This window comes from Mobula birostris, chromosome 7 (genome assembly GCF_030028105.1).
Source record: "Mobula birostris isolate sMobBir1 chromosome 7, sMobBir1.hap1, whole genome shotgun sequence".
Lineage (NCBI taxonomy): Eukaryota > Metazoa > Chordata > Chondrichthyes > Myliobatiformes > Myliobatidae > Mobula > Mobula birostris.
In genome coordinates, this window is record NC_092376.1 from 164,133,587 (window position 1) to 164,148,899 (window position 15,313).

Here is a 15,313-nt window from a genome sequence, read left to right on the forward strand (position 1 = left end):
GAATTCTGCAGACGCTGGAAATTCAAGCAACACACATCAAAGTTGCTGGTGAACGCAGCAGGCCAGGCAGCATCTCTAGGAAGAGGTAGTCGACGTTTCAGGCCGAGACCCTTCGTCTGGACCAACTGAAGGAAGAGCTAGTAAGAGATTTGAAAGTGAGAGGGAGACGGGGAGATCCAAAATGATAGGAGAAGACAGGAGGGGGAGGGATGGAGCCAAGAGCTGGACAGATGATTGGCAAAAGGGATATGAGAGGATCATGGGACAGGAGGCCCAGGGAGAAAGATGGGGGGGTGGGGGAGAACCCAGAGGATGGGCAAGGGGTATAGTCAGAGGGACAGAGGGAGAAAAAGGAGAGTGAGAGAAAGAATGTGTGTATAAAAATAAATAACAGATGGGGTACGAGGGGGAGGTAGGGCATTAGCGGAAGTTAGAGAAGTCAATGTTCATGCCATCAGGTTGGAGGCTACCCAGACGGAATATAAGGTGTTGTTCCTCCAACCTGAGTGTGGCTTCATCTTTACAGTAGAGGAGGCCGTGGATAGACATGTCAGAATGGGAATGGGATGTGGAATTAAAATGTGTGGCCACCGGGAGATCCTGCTTTCTCTGGCGGACAGAGTATAGGTGTTCAGCAAAGCAGTCTCCCAGTCTGCGTCGGGTCTCGCCAATATATAGAAGGCCACATCGGGAACACCGGATGCAGTATATCACCCCAGCCGACTCACAGGTGAAGTGTCGCCTCACCTGGAAGCACTGTCTGGGGCTCTGAATGGTGGTAAGGGAGGAAGTGTAAGGGCATGTGTAGCACTTGTTCTGCTTACAAGGTTAAGTGCCAGGAGGGAGATCAGTGGGAAGGGATGGGGGGGGACGAATGGACAAGGGAATCACGTAGGGAGCGATCCCTGCTGAAAGCAGGGGGGTGGGGAGGGAAAGATGTGCTTAGTGGTGGGATCCCGTTGGAGGTGGCGGAAGTTACGGAGAATAATATGTTGGACCTGGAGGCTGGTGGGGTGGTAGGTGAGGACCAGGGGAACCCTATTCCTAGTGGGGTGGCGGGAGGATGGAGTGAGAGCAGATGTGCGTGAAATGGGGGAGATGCGTTTGAGAGCAGAATTGATGGTGGAGGAAGGGAAGCCCCATTCTTTAAAAAAGGAGGATATGAAATGAAAAGCCTCATCCTGACAGCAGATGCAGCGGAGACGGAGGAATTGCGAGAAGGGGATGGCATTTTTGCAAGAGACGGTGAGAAGAGGAATAGTAAAGATAGCTGTGAAAGTCAGTAGGCTTATAGTAGACATCAGTGGATAAGCTGTCTCCAGAGATAGAGACCGAGACAGAAAGATCTAGAAAGGGGAGGGAGGTGTCGGAAATGGATCAGGTAAACTTAAGGGCAGGGTGAAAGTTGGAGGCAAAGTTAATAAAGTCAACGAGCTCAGCATGCGTGCAGGAAGCAGCGCCAATGCAGTCGTTGATGTAGCGAAGGAAAAGTGGGGGGACAAATACCAGAATAGGTACGGAACATAGATTGTTCCACAAAGCCAACAAAAAGGCAGGCATAGCTAGGACCCATACGGGTGCCCATAGCTACACCTTAAGTTTGGAGGAAGTGGGAGGAGCCAAAGGAGAAATTATTAAGAGTAAGGACTAATTCCGCTAGACGGAGCAGAGTGGTGGTAGAGGGGAACTGATTAGGTCTGGAATCCAAAAAGAAGCGGAGAGCTTTGAGACCTTCCTGATGGGGGATGGAAGTATATAGGGACTGGACATCCATGGTGAAAATAACGCAGTGGGGGCCAGGGAATTTAAAATCATCAAAAAGTTTAAGAGCGTGAGAAGTGTCACGAACATAGGTAGGAAGGGATTGAACAAGGGGGGATAAAACCATGTCGAGGTATGCAGAAATGAGTTCGGTGGGGCAGCAGCAAGCTGAGACAATAGGTCTGCCAGGGCAGGCATGTTTATGGATCTTGGGTAGGAGGTAGAAACGGGAAGTTGGTAGCAGTGGATGGGAGATCCCCTGAGCGGATAAAGTCAGTGATGGTGTGGGAGACAATGGCCTGGTGCTCCTTAATGGGGTCACGATCGAGGAGTAAATAAGAAGAGGTATCCGCGAATTGTCGCTGTGCCTCGGCAAGGTAGAGGTCAGTACGCCAGACTACAACAGCAACCCCCTTATCAGCTGGTTTAATAGTAAGGTTAGTAAGGCTTTCACCTTAGACGGTTGAAGAAGTTTGGTATGGCTTCCCAAATCCTAAGAACTTTCTACAGGGGCACAATTGAGAGCACCCTGACTGGCTGTATCACTGCCTGGTATGGGAACTGTACTTCCCTCAATTGCAGGACTCTGCAGAGAGTGGTGCAGACAGCCCAGTGCATCTGTAGATGTGAACTTCCCACTATTCAGGACGTTTACAAAGACCGGTGTGTAAAAAGGGTCTGAAGGATCACTGGAGACCCGAGTCACCCCAACCACAAACTGTTCCAGCTGCTAACATGCAGGAAACGGTACCGAAGCATAAAAACCTGACCAACAGGCTTCTTCCACCAGGCTATCAGACTGTTTAATTTATGCTGATGCTACTGTATTTCAATGTTATATTGACTATTCTGCTGTACATAATATTCATTAAAAATTACTATAATTGCACATTGCACAGTTGAACAGTGACATAACATAAAGATTTTTACTTCTCATGAAGGATGCAAGTAATAAAGTCAATTCAATCTGATCAAAGGCGTTTCCATGGAAGTGATCATTTACAAATAGCAGGTAGTGCAGCAACACCCAGCCAACAAGGTCATTGTGCAATACAGGGGCCAGGCCCACCTTCCACAACACCAAGCACAGATAGAGCCACCACAACACAATGACACTTGGTGGTGACCTTGCACTGCGGGTCCACACCACCTGATGCAGCCGTGCATAAAGGTAGTCATCAGGAGGAGGGCAACACTTCTGTCCCTATTCTAAGGACTTGTGCATCATAATCCATTAAGACTCCTTCATCTTCGATCCCCAGATAAACAGGAAGACTTCCTAAATGATTATTGAGGCAGAGGAGTAGGGAACAGGCCACATCACCATCATCATCATGTGCCAAGCCCAGCTTGAGCTTTGACTGCCGTGGCCCACACACACTCCTGTTTTGGGTCAAGTGGATCAATTCATTGGTATTCATTTCCAGTTCTCTGGCTGCTGTCTCCATCATCATTTGTCTTTGCCTTCCTCTTGCTTTCTTCCCTTCAATCTTTCCCATAATTACCGTGCATTCTAACTCCTCTTTCCTAATCACATGCCCAATGAAGTTATGTTGCCTTTTCATGATCTTATACATTATTTCTCTTTTTGTGTTTGCTCTGTTCATGACATCCTTGTTAGATATTTGTTTCATCCATGATATTCTTTGCATCCTCCTCAAAAATGACATCTCTGCTGCTTCAACTCATTTCCTCATGTTACTAGATATTGTCCAACATTCTGAGCCATGTAATATAACTGGATAAATGTAACATTTCAGTACTCTGAGGCGGATTGTCATGCCCAGTTTAGTACTGGTCAGTATACTCTTCATTCTCATAAAGGTGTCTTTTGCCATCCCTATTCTTCTTTTGATGTCCAAGTCGCACCTGCCATCTGATGTCACCCAGCTTCCTAAGTAGCAAAAGTTCTGTACTTGTTTTATGTCTTCCCAGTTTATTCTCAGCCTGCAGATAGGATTCTCCTTTTTGGATATCACCATACATTCTGTCTTTTTGCAATTGATAGATAGACCCATTTTTGTACATTCTTCAACAACTATATCAATTAACTTTTGTAGTTCTTCCTCCGTACTTACAATTAACACAGTGTCAACCGCATATCTGAAATTATTGCTGTTTTCACCGCCAACTTTGATTCCCAAGATGTCTCTCATTTTTTATAATACTGTTTCACTGTACACTTTAAATAAATCAGGGGAGAAAACACACCCTTGTCTAACGCCTCTCTTGATTTTTGTAAGCTGACTCGCATCTCCATCTATTCTTACACCCTTGCAGGTGCTACCGTTCTGGGTCAGAGCGGCCCTGGGAGCAATGAATGACTAAGGGGTAACTCCACTTTCCCCAAAGCTCTGAAAGTCCCCAATCAGCACCTTATCACCGGCTGCAGTTTATAGTCATACCCAGGACTGGAACAGGCCACACCTGTGCAAAATACAGCAGCCCAGAGAACACATTGCACCTGATAACCAAGTTCTTCCCAGTTATTGATAGAGTGTCATTTTCACATACGCTATTTTTGACCTTCCAGCCAATTCCTATTACACACTTCAGGCACTCTGAACCCCAACACATTCAGATAGTCAGACCTGACAGTGAAGTAGACATCGGAATGGTTACCTAAAAGCATGGCTTTGCTCTCCTTGTGGTTATTTTGCCCCCTATACTAACTTAGACTGGTCACAGATACTGAGTAATCTGTGAAGTGACTGTGAATCTGAGCAGAAGATGGTGACATCGTTGATGTACAGGGAGGTTTTACCTCGTGTTGGCCTGGTAATCTCACTTCTCAAATGTTCTCATCCTTGCTAATGGACATGGGAAAGTGTTCTATTCAGCAAACACACAGGAAAGGGGAAAGTGGACAAGCTTGCTTGACTTGATGGGGAACCTATCTAAGTTACGCCACCAATTTATTTGAACTGCACCATGGATGTCTGTGTAGAGTACATAAGAAATAGGAGCAGGAGTAGGCCATCTTGCCCCACCATTCAATAAGATCATGGCTGATCTGTCCGTAAACTCAGCTCCATCTACCTGCCTTTTCTCCATAACCCTTAATTCCCTTACTATGTAAAAACCTAGTTAACTGTATCTTAAATATATTTAGTGAAGAAGCCTCAATTGCTTCCCTGGGCAGAGAATTCCACAGATTCACCACTCTCTGGGAAAAACAGTTTCTCCTCATCTCCATCCTAAATCTCCTCCCCTGAATCCTGAGGCAATGTCCCCTAGTTCTAGTCTCACCAACCAATGGAAACAACTTCCCTACTTCTATCTTATCTATCCCTTTTAAAATTTTGTATGTTTCTATAAGATCCCCTCTCATTCTTCTGAACTCCAGAAAGTATAGTCCCAGGCGACTCAATCTCTCCTCATAGGTTAACCCCTTCATCAACCTGGTGAACCTCCTCTGCACTGCCTCCAAAGCCAGTATCTCCTTCCTCAAGTATGGAAACCAGAACTGCACACAGTACTCCAGCTGCGGCCTCACCAGTACCCTGTATAGTTGCAGCATGACCTCCCTGCTATTGAATTCAATCCCTCTAGCAATAAAGGCCAACATTCTGTTTTGCCTTCTTAATAACCTGTTATACCTGCAAGCCAACTTTTTGCAATTCATGAACAAGCACTCACAAGTCCCTCTGCACAACAGTATGCTGCAATCTTTCACCATTTAAATAATAATCTGCTCTTCTATTATTCTTTCCAAAGTGGATGATCTTGCATTTACCAACGTTGCATTCCGTCTGCCAGACCTTGGCCCACTCACTTAACCTATCTATATCCCTCTGCAGACTCTCCACATCCTCTGTACAATTTGCTTTTCCACTCAGTTTAGTGTCACCAGCAAATTTTGCTACATCACACTCAGTCCCCTCTTCCAAATCATCAATGTAAATGGTAAACAGCTGCGGGTCCAGCACCGACCCCTGTGGCAGCCCACTCACCACAGACTGCCACCAGAGAAACACTCATTTATACCAACTGTCTGCCTTCTATTGGTTAACCAATCCACTATCCATGCCAATACACTTCCTCCAACTCCACGCATCCGTATCTTATTTATAAATCTCTTGTGCAGCATCTTATTGAATGCCTTCTAGAAATCCAAGTACAGTATACAACATCCACCTGTTCCCCTCTATCCACTGTACTCATTATGTCCTCAAAGAGCTCCAGTAAGTTTGTCAAACAGGACCTGCCCTTTCTGAATCCATGCTGTGTCTGTCTAATGGAACCACTTCTTTCTAAATGTTTTTATACTTTTTCCTTAACGACAGCTTCAAGCATTTTCCCGACTACACATGTTAAGCTAGCTGGCCTATAGTTGCCCGTCTTTTGCCTACATCCTTTTTAAAAAAGTGGCATGACATTTACTGTCTTCCAATCCGCCGGGTCCTGCCCAGAGTCTAGAGAGTTTTGATGGGTAATTACCAACACGTCTACTATAACTTCCGCCAATTCCTTCAGCACCCTGGGATGCATCCCATCAGGACCAGGGGACTTATCTACCTTCAGGCCCTCTAGTTTGCTCATCACTATCTCTTTAGTGACAGTGATTTTATCGAGGTCCTCAAACTCACTTCGTCCATAACATCATTCTTTGGCATACTAGACGTATCCTCCACCGTGAAGACTGACACAAAATAATTGTTCAATGCCTTAGCCATTTCCTTATCACCCAATATCAATTTCCCCTTCTTGTCTTCCAAGGGACCTACGTTGACTTTAGCCACCCTCTCCCGCTTTATATACTTATAAAAACTTTTGCTATCTGTTTTTATATTTTGTGATAATTTACTTTCATACTCTATCTTCCCTTTCCTTATTTCTTGTTTAGTTGTTCTCTGTTGCTTTTTAAAGTTTTCCCAATCCTCCAGTCTCCCACTACTCTTTGCGACTTTGTACATGGGCTTTTAATTTGATACCATCTTCTATTTCCTTAGTTATCCAAGGTTGGCTCTCCCCACACTTACTGCCCTTACTTTTGACTGGAATATATGTTTGTTGAGTATTGTGAGAAATCTCTTTGAAAGTATTCCACTGTTCCTCAACTGTCCTACCAAATAGCCTGTGCTCCCAATCCACGTTAGCTAACTCCTCCCTCATCCCGTTGTAGTCTCCCATGTTCAATCATAATACACTAGTAGTTTGATCCCACCCCTTATTCCCTCCCCTAAATCCATTTGAAGAGCACTGCTGTCATCTACATGTGTGATATCCTATCAAAGGCCTTCTCCTGGTTCAAGCTGACTAGGCAGCCATCCACCCCCCATGTTCTGCACATAGGCAAAGATATCCTTGAGCAGCGCAAGGCTGTCAGCAATTTTTCTACCAAGCACAGTACAGGTTTGGTCTGGGTGAATCACCCGTTCCACAACAGACTTGACCCGGTTGGAAAAGACTTTATAGTCCACATTCAACTGTGAAATGTGCCTCCTGTTTCTGATGTCCTCCCTCTTCCCTTTCTGCTTGAGGTGTGAGGTGTAATGAGGGTAATGTTGCCTTTCTTCACGGAGTCTGACACGCTGCCTGCCAGAGGCATAGACTTCCAGCAGATCTGGGCCAATCCTGTACACAGGCATGAGTACAACTCTACCGGTAAGCTGTAGCTTCTGCAAATTTTATTCATGCCAATAAAACAGATGAAGCCAATCAACGACTAATCCAGACTCTGCTTACTCTTATCTCGGAACTCCGTGACAGAGGTCAGGAAAACCTGGAAGGCTGTCTTGTGGTCTTACTGTCATACCGACTAGAATAAATGGATCTACAGCTGTTCAGAATATCTGTCCGCGAGGATGTTGTTAAGCCATCCTCTTCCTTAAGACCATGGATCAAAGAGATCCCCATGTGAACTTTTTGGAAGAAGTATGAGCACATACCATCCTGCTCCAAAAAGCAGACTGAAGGTGATCTTGGAGGATTCTGCTCTTTATCTCTTTCACAATCACCCTCCTCGAGTGCAGAAGCAAAAGTTGCTGCGAGTCTGTCTGAAGTTAGCTTATTCCTTCTTGCCCCATCCAGCCCCTTTGAAGAGGTTCTCTTTCGTTGCTTCCCACAAGTGAATTGGAGAGACAAAGAGCAGGCTTCACTATTCTCCAACCTGCGTAATCCTTCTAGTTCCTCCATGTCCTCTGGAATCAGTAGTTTCACATTCAACTCCCATGTCCCCTGCCTGCCTTCTGTTTGCCCTGTAGGTGACTAGGGGATACAAATCACATTCCAGAAATACAGTGGTCAATACAGAAAATGGAGTACAAGCAGGCTAGGTATTGTCGAAAGTGTCGCCTTTCAGATGTGGCATTAAATTGAGCCACACTTATTTTCTTAGGTAGACTTGAAATAACACACAGGAACACATTAACATCATGGTATTCTATTGCAGAGTGTTGACCACTATGTATTCCTCAAACAAATTGGTCATTGTTATGGGAATTTGTCTGTGGCAGCACTTATAGAACAATAACATGGCTATAAACTTAAGTTCAGTGACAATTAAAAAACAAAATTGGGACAACTTGGGGCCTGGCAAGAAGGAAATGCATGTTTCATTCTTTAATGTACTACAGAGAGACTCACAATTGTACTATTTAATCTCTCCATCAGGATGAGAACAATGAAATGTCAACATTTTTGAACTAGAGCCATTTTAGGCTAATTGAAGAGAGAGAAAGAGAATGACTGAGGAAGAAGAATTTAAGGCAATAGATAAATTAGCCGACCAAAGATAGTACATATGGTATAACTAATTCCCAAGAAATACTGTGAAATCATTTCAAATCCCAAATCACAGTAAAAGTTCTGTATTCATTAAATTATCACCTGGATATTTTACGGCTGCCATTAATTGTACACACTTACCATGGAAACAGCACCAAATAAATGCTCTTGCTCAAAGGTCTTCCTTCCACCCATTCTCTGGGGAAAAAAAACCTCATTTTCCAGTAACTTAAAATGTTTTTCCTTTATCTGTCTTCACAATTTATAGGGATGATATGCTACCTTAATGTTGATCTTGAATTCCAGCAAGCAAAAGAGGAAAAAACATATATGCTGCTTTGATCAGACATTCCCTGCATTGATATTTTCATTACTGATCATTGTGAGTTAGATGAAGAGAAATTATTATTGAGATATGGAGTACATTCTTAGGATCTTCGCATAATTTTCAAAAATCTTCAATATTTAATCTAACTAAAGTGCTCTGAAGAAACAATACCACTACTATATTGACTGTTCAGATAAAGTGAGTACTGGTCCTACTTCAATGCACGCAAGATAAAGCTGATTGGTGTAGATCTTTCACTATCAGATTAATCTCATTGGAAATTAATATGAATTAAACTTCCTCTTGGGACCAAGAACATTCAAGTGAAGTACTTCTCCCTTTCTAGGCTGTAATTGTTTACTGTCCATGCCACAGTAATTCAGCAAATTAGACTTCTTGTAACTCTAAGCCTAGCAAAGTGACACAGGGTTCCTTTCCCTGACCTAGAACTACTTCAGTTATGCAACATGTATCAAATTAGGTCTCCTCAGGTAACAGTTTTATTTAAGTTTGTACATACTTTATAGCTATTGTATTCTACGATGTTTTCATGACACTTTGCTCCTGCTACCATCACATTTTCATTAAATGGATGACCACCCATCTTTCTTTCCCAAATGTCATGCTACATAATATCATTAAGGGTTCTTTCCTCATGTTGCAGCGATGCCTTGCAAATGTGCAGGCTTACTCCCTCAACTTCATCTAACTGAAAAGTACCACCCTATCTCCAACTTCTTTCCTGTACATTGTTTTATAGAATTATTTTTATGTAGTGTTTTTAATGCTGTATTGGATCCAGAGTAGCAATAATTTCATTCTCCTTTATGCTCCTGTACTGAAGAATGACAATAAATGACCTTGAATTAAATACTCCTTTCCTCACAGCACTTTCTCACGAGAGCTGCAATGCTTGCTCCTTTCCCACCGCCCAGAGAACAAAAACAGGCCATTTGACTCACTTATTCATGCCAATCTGGGTGTTGGCCTGAGTTAATCCCATTTGTCTGCATTTGACCCATATCCCTCTAAATCACGGGTTTCCAACCTTTTTGATGCCATGGACCAATACCACTAAGCAAGGGGTCCGTGGAGCCTGGGTTGGGAACTCCTGCTTTATGTATACATCTTGCCCTTTTAAATCTCTTCCCTTTCACATTAAACCCATGCCCTTTAGTTTTAGGCTCCCCACCTTGGATAAAAGACTCCTGCCAGGTGAAACAGAAGGTCACTTTACAGTTCTTTCAATCTCATCTATTGCATTTGGGATACATTATGAAAACTAACCACAGAGTCAGATTGGTTGGCTGACAGCTTTGCAGAACTTCTGTTTAATGTGCAAGGGTGACACTTCCAGCCTCCCATCACTTTAATTCTCCACCTCAATATAATCTGCATCTTCAATCACCAAAATTGCCCAGGGTCATATGCGGTGACACATGTACTTTGATAATAAATTTACTTTGAACTCTGTTCCAATGACGCCCAACACAAACATGACGAACAGAATTGTCCATTTGCGTGAACCTCTGTTGTCAGGACTAATATTTAAAATAAGGCACACGTCCATTTTTAAACCATTCCATTGATGAGACTGTAAATCATTATCAATTCGTTCCCTTCTCATTTCTATCCCCAACTGCTATTTACAATAATCGCCATGATAGTGTAATGGTTGGCACAATGCTAGTACAGCTCAGTGAGTTGGAGATCAGAGATCAATCCTGGTGTCCTCTGTAAGACATTCGTACATCCTTCCCAGGGAGTGTTTGGGTTTTCTCCAGGTGCTCCAGATTCCTCCCACAGCCCAAAACTGCACAGGTTAATAGGTCATTGAAAACACTCCTGTGATTAGACTCGGGGTGAATTGGGGGTTGCTGGGTGGCACGGCGCAAAGGCCCAGAAAGGCCTATTCCATACTGTATCTCTAAATAAATAAAATGATTTTGGTCTGCACACTATTAGATAGGTCTCCAGCTCCTTCATTTTCTAGTTCTGATAAAGTCAATGACCAAAAACATTGTCGAGGTTTCCCATTGACAATGCTTGATCTGGGTGTTTTCAATATTTTATGTTTTGGGCTAACAGCTGAAATATGCAGAGATTACTTTGAGGCAGGATTCTGTAGTTTAGAAGATGGTGGACTTAAATGAAACATACAATATTTTGGCAAACTATCTCATGGTAGACATGGGATGGAAGTTTTATCTTGATATAGAACTAGAAGTCACTGTTTTCAAACAAGGATTGCCCATTTAAGACCATAAGCCAACATAAGAGCAGAATTAACCTATTTGGCCCACCGAGTCTGCTCTGCCATTTCATCTTGGCTGATCCATTTCCCTCTCAACTCCCTTCTCCCCATAACCTTTCACGCCCCGACTAATCAAGAACCTCAGATGGTGATGAGAACTCATGCAGGAGATAGACTGATTGGTTGAGCAGGGTCGCAAAAACCACCTTGCACTCAACATCAGCAAGACCAAGGGACTGATTATGGACTTCAGGAAGTGAAAGTCAGAAAAACATACACCAGTCCTCATCTTAGGGGTCCGCAGTAGAAAAAGGTAAGCAGCTTCAAGTTCCTTGCTGCCAACATCTCAGAGAATCTATCCTGAGCTCAACTCATTAACGCAATTACAAAGGCGGCACACCAGCAGCTCTACTTTATTGAGAGTTTGATGAGATTTGGTATGTTACTAAAGACTCTTGCAAATTTCTCCAGACGGTGACTCCAACTGCAAGACAGCAAGAGGCTGTAGACCCAGTCAGTTTCATCACAGGCACAACCTTCCCCACCATCAAGAACATCTTCAAGAGTCAGCAACCTCCACTATCTGGTACATGCTCTGTTTGCATTCTACCATCAGGAAGGAAGTAAAGGAGCCTGCAGACCTGCACTCAAATGTCTTAAGAACAACTTCTTCCTTCTGCCATCAGATTTCTCAATGGCCCATGAATTATTCATCTATAGTACTATTTATTTTCCAACTAACAGTATTTTTATGGCTTGCACAGTACTACTCCCAAACACATCAAGACGTATGTCAGTGATAATAAATCTGTTTCTAATTTTCTCTCCAATAGAGTAGGAGCGTGGTGATAAGGGGTGAAAAGACAGTTAACAGTGGTTACTCTTCCTTCTCGTAGGATGAATACTCAAATACTAAAGGCTCATTTCATCATTGCAATCCAGATGCAGGGCCTTGACCTGAATCGTTGACTGCCCAATTATTCCCGCAAATACTGTCTGATCTGCTGAGTTCTTCCAGCGTTGTCATTCATCAGTGCAACTTGAGAAGTTTCCCTGAGGCCACACACCTGGGGAATTCTCTCTCACCCTAGGCTAATATATCTGGCATAACCCCCACCCCACAAGATGCTGAACCCCGATACTCCCTTCCCCCTACTTTTGCTTGCTGGCGTTCCTATGGTCCCTCCTTTCCTGGCGACTGCAGATGCAGGAATTTAAAGTAACAATTTGCTGGATTAACTCTGCGGTACAGGCAACATCTACGGGAACGGGAAGGTCGTCGTTTCGGGTCCAGAGACTGTATTAATTAATTTCCCCAGGGGTTTATCTGTCTGCTCCGTTCTCCCTGGTCAGCCTACCGATCGTAGAGGGCTCGGCAGCAACCACCCCCTCTCCTTTCCCCTTCCCGCTACCACCACTTCGGTCTCTCTGCTGCTCACTTACTGACAAACGCACAGCCCGGTGGCCAATGAGAGCCCGCCTTATTGTCCTGTGTCTCTGCCAACGCTGCCCATACCGGGGTGTGGAAGGGAGGGGGAAAGTCCTGGCAAATTCACCACCCCCGCGGCTGACCAGCATTGATACCCACGACAGCGGGCACTTCGGGTGTCCGTCTTTCTGATTCGCCTTACCGGGCCTTTTTGTCAAAGGTTTTGCATTCCAGTTCCGTACCTCTCGGCTCCAAAAAAACAAAATGGCGCCGTTGCTACGTTGCAATTCGCCAATCCGAACGCGGCGTCAATTTGCCTTTGGTGGTAGTTAGCCTATCGGCGTTGTCGTTTTAAGCACGTGGAGACACGACGGGAGGACGCTGGACTCCCGGTGCCGAACCTACTGCGCATGCGCTTCATCCGGAAGCAATGTCGCCGAAATTGCTGATGTGGGCTGCAGCAGGAACTACAAAACTCCTTGTGTACAGTTGGCAAGTTTAGCCTTGTTTTGAAAAAAAAAAGCATTGCAGAGACGATAACCCTTGAAAGGCAGGCGTGTGGGTAGGAAAGGTTTAGGAGGACCACACAAAGGTACTTGAGGAACTCAGTTGGTCAGACAGTATCTATGGAGAGAAATGGACGTTGACTCAGATACATTCTCGTCCATATGCAGGATCTCGGCCCAAACTGTTGACTGTCCATTTTCCAGTCGAGAATCTGCTGACTTGCGGAGTTATTCAGCTCCTCTGTGCGTTGCTCCTGATTTGTCGGATCTTTAAAAGTCTCTTGTGCCTCCAAGTTTTAGAGGAATAAGGTACTATTTTGGTTGGGACGGGCCGATTACGCCATTGCATTCATTGTTCACAATAAACCTTATCGAAACATTGCAGTTAAGCAGGTGAAGGTTAACAGTCCAGTTGAATGGACTCAGCCTGAAATGTCTGTCCATTTCCCTTGACAGTTGCTGTTTGACTCCCTGGCATCTTTCAGCAGTTTTTTCTCTCCAGGTCCCAGCATTTGCAATCTCTTATGTCTCCAGCAAAAGGTTGTTGCTGGTTAGGAAGTTCTAAAATTTAGACTTAGTAATGTACAACAAAAGGGAACTTCCATCAGCTGCTTTATCCTCAACCAAGTGTTGTTGAAATATTTTGAGCAACTGCAATGCATATTGTAGATGATATGCATTGTGTACTGATGGTGGTGGGAAAGGCTATCCAGGCTGTTTGTCCTGGCTGAAGGTGCTAAGTGTCTTAAATGTTGGGGCTGCACTCTTCCAAGAATATTACATCACAGACCAAATTTCTAGATCGTAGAAAGGCTGTGCCAGGAGATTAGACGTTTGCCACTGTATATCCAGCCTCTGACCTGTTTTTGTAGGTACTGGTTTAAGGTGACTGTCCCAATCCTGCTTCTGGTCAAAGATGACCCCACTCAGGATGCTAATGACAGGGATGTGGTGAAAATAAAGTAACTAAATAACAAGAACTGGTGGTTAGATTCTGCCTTGTTGGAGGTGGCCATTGTGTGATAAATTTGTGGAAAATCTTTACTTCAATTGTATCATAACGACGATACTATCCAGGTCCTGCTGCCTATAGGAACATGCTACTTCATTTGTGGAATAGTTGTGAATGAAAATGAACACTGTGCAATCATTAGTGCACATCCCTATTTCAGACCATTTCAGCTGGAAGCGAGGTAATTGATGAAACTGTTGAAGACAATTGGGCCTAAACATTGCCCTGAGCAAGTCATGCATTAAATACTTAGGTCTGACTTCATGTTCCTTAGTGAAAGGTGCAACTACAACGTGAGACCATAAGGCAAAAAAGTGGATCTAGGATATTTGGCCCATTGAGTCTGCTCCACCATTCAATCATCAATGATCTATTTTCCCTCTCAACCCCAATTTCCTGTGTTCTCCATACCCTATAATGTCCTTCCTAATTAAGAACTTATCAATCTCCACTTTAAGTATACCAATGACTTACTCTACAGCCATCTGTGGCAATGAAGTTCACAAATTTGCCACCCTCTAGCTAAATAAATTCCTCCTCCGTTCTGAAGAGACGTTCTTCTTTTCTGAGGGTCTGCTCTCTGGACCTACTCTGCCACAATTGAAAATGCCCTCTGCATGTCCATTCTATTCAGACCTTTCAATATTCAGTAGATATCAAGGAGATTCCCCCATCATTCTTCTAAATTCCAGTGAGTAGAAGCCTATCGCTATCAAATGTTCTCATACCAGGAGCACATTGGAGTCGAAAATGCTGTCATCTACCTGCTGAACACAGCCTACTCCTATCTGAATAAGCGGGGCAGCACTGTGAGGATCAGGTTTTTTTTTGATTTCTCAAGTGCCGTCAATACCAAACAGCCCTCGTTGCTGGGGAAAAGTTCTGTTCAGTGCAGGTTGCCACTTCCCTTGGATCCTGGATAATGGACTACCTGACTGGAAGACCACAGTTTGTACAGCTTCAGAACTGTGTGTCAGGCATAGCTATAAGCAGCGCAGGGGACTGTATTGGCTGTCTTCCTGTTTATCCGGTATACCTTGCATTCTAGATACTACACTGAGTCATGTCATCTGCAGAAATTCTCTGATGACTCAGCAATAGTTGAGAGTGTAAAGGGAGGATGGGAAAATGAATACAGAGCCCTGGTGGAGGACTTTATCAAATGGTGAATGCTGAATCATCTGCAGCTCAACATCAGTATGACAAAGTAGATCGTGATGGACTTTAGGAAAACTAAGTCTGCACTGCTCCATGTTACTACTGATGGCGAGGACGTGGATGTGGTGAGGACCTA

At 44.0% G+C, this 15,313-nt stretch overlaps 1 protein-coding gene across 1 annotated transcript in view; it reads right to left on the bottom strand.

Annotated features, from left to right (window-relative positions):
• The window catches only part of LOC140200543 (HMG domain-containing protein 3-like), a 98,599-nt gene extending 85,825 nt beyond the window's left edge, over positions 1-12,774 (bottom strand). Inside the window, 1 exon segment of the mRNA XM_072264027.1 lies at positions 12,704-12,774. The gene's annotated coding sequence lies outside the window, so the exon portion shown is untranslated.
• Positions 12,775-15,313: the final 2,539 nt, after the last annotated feature.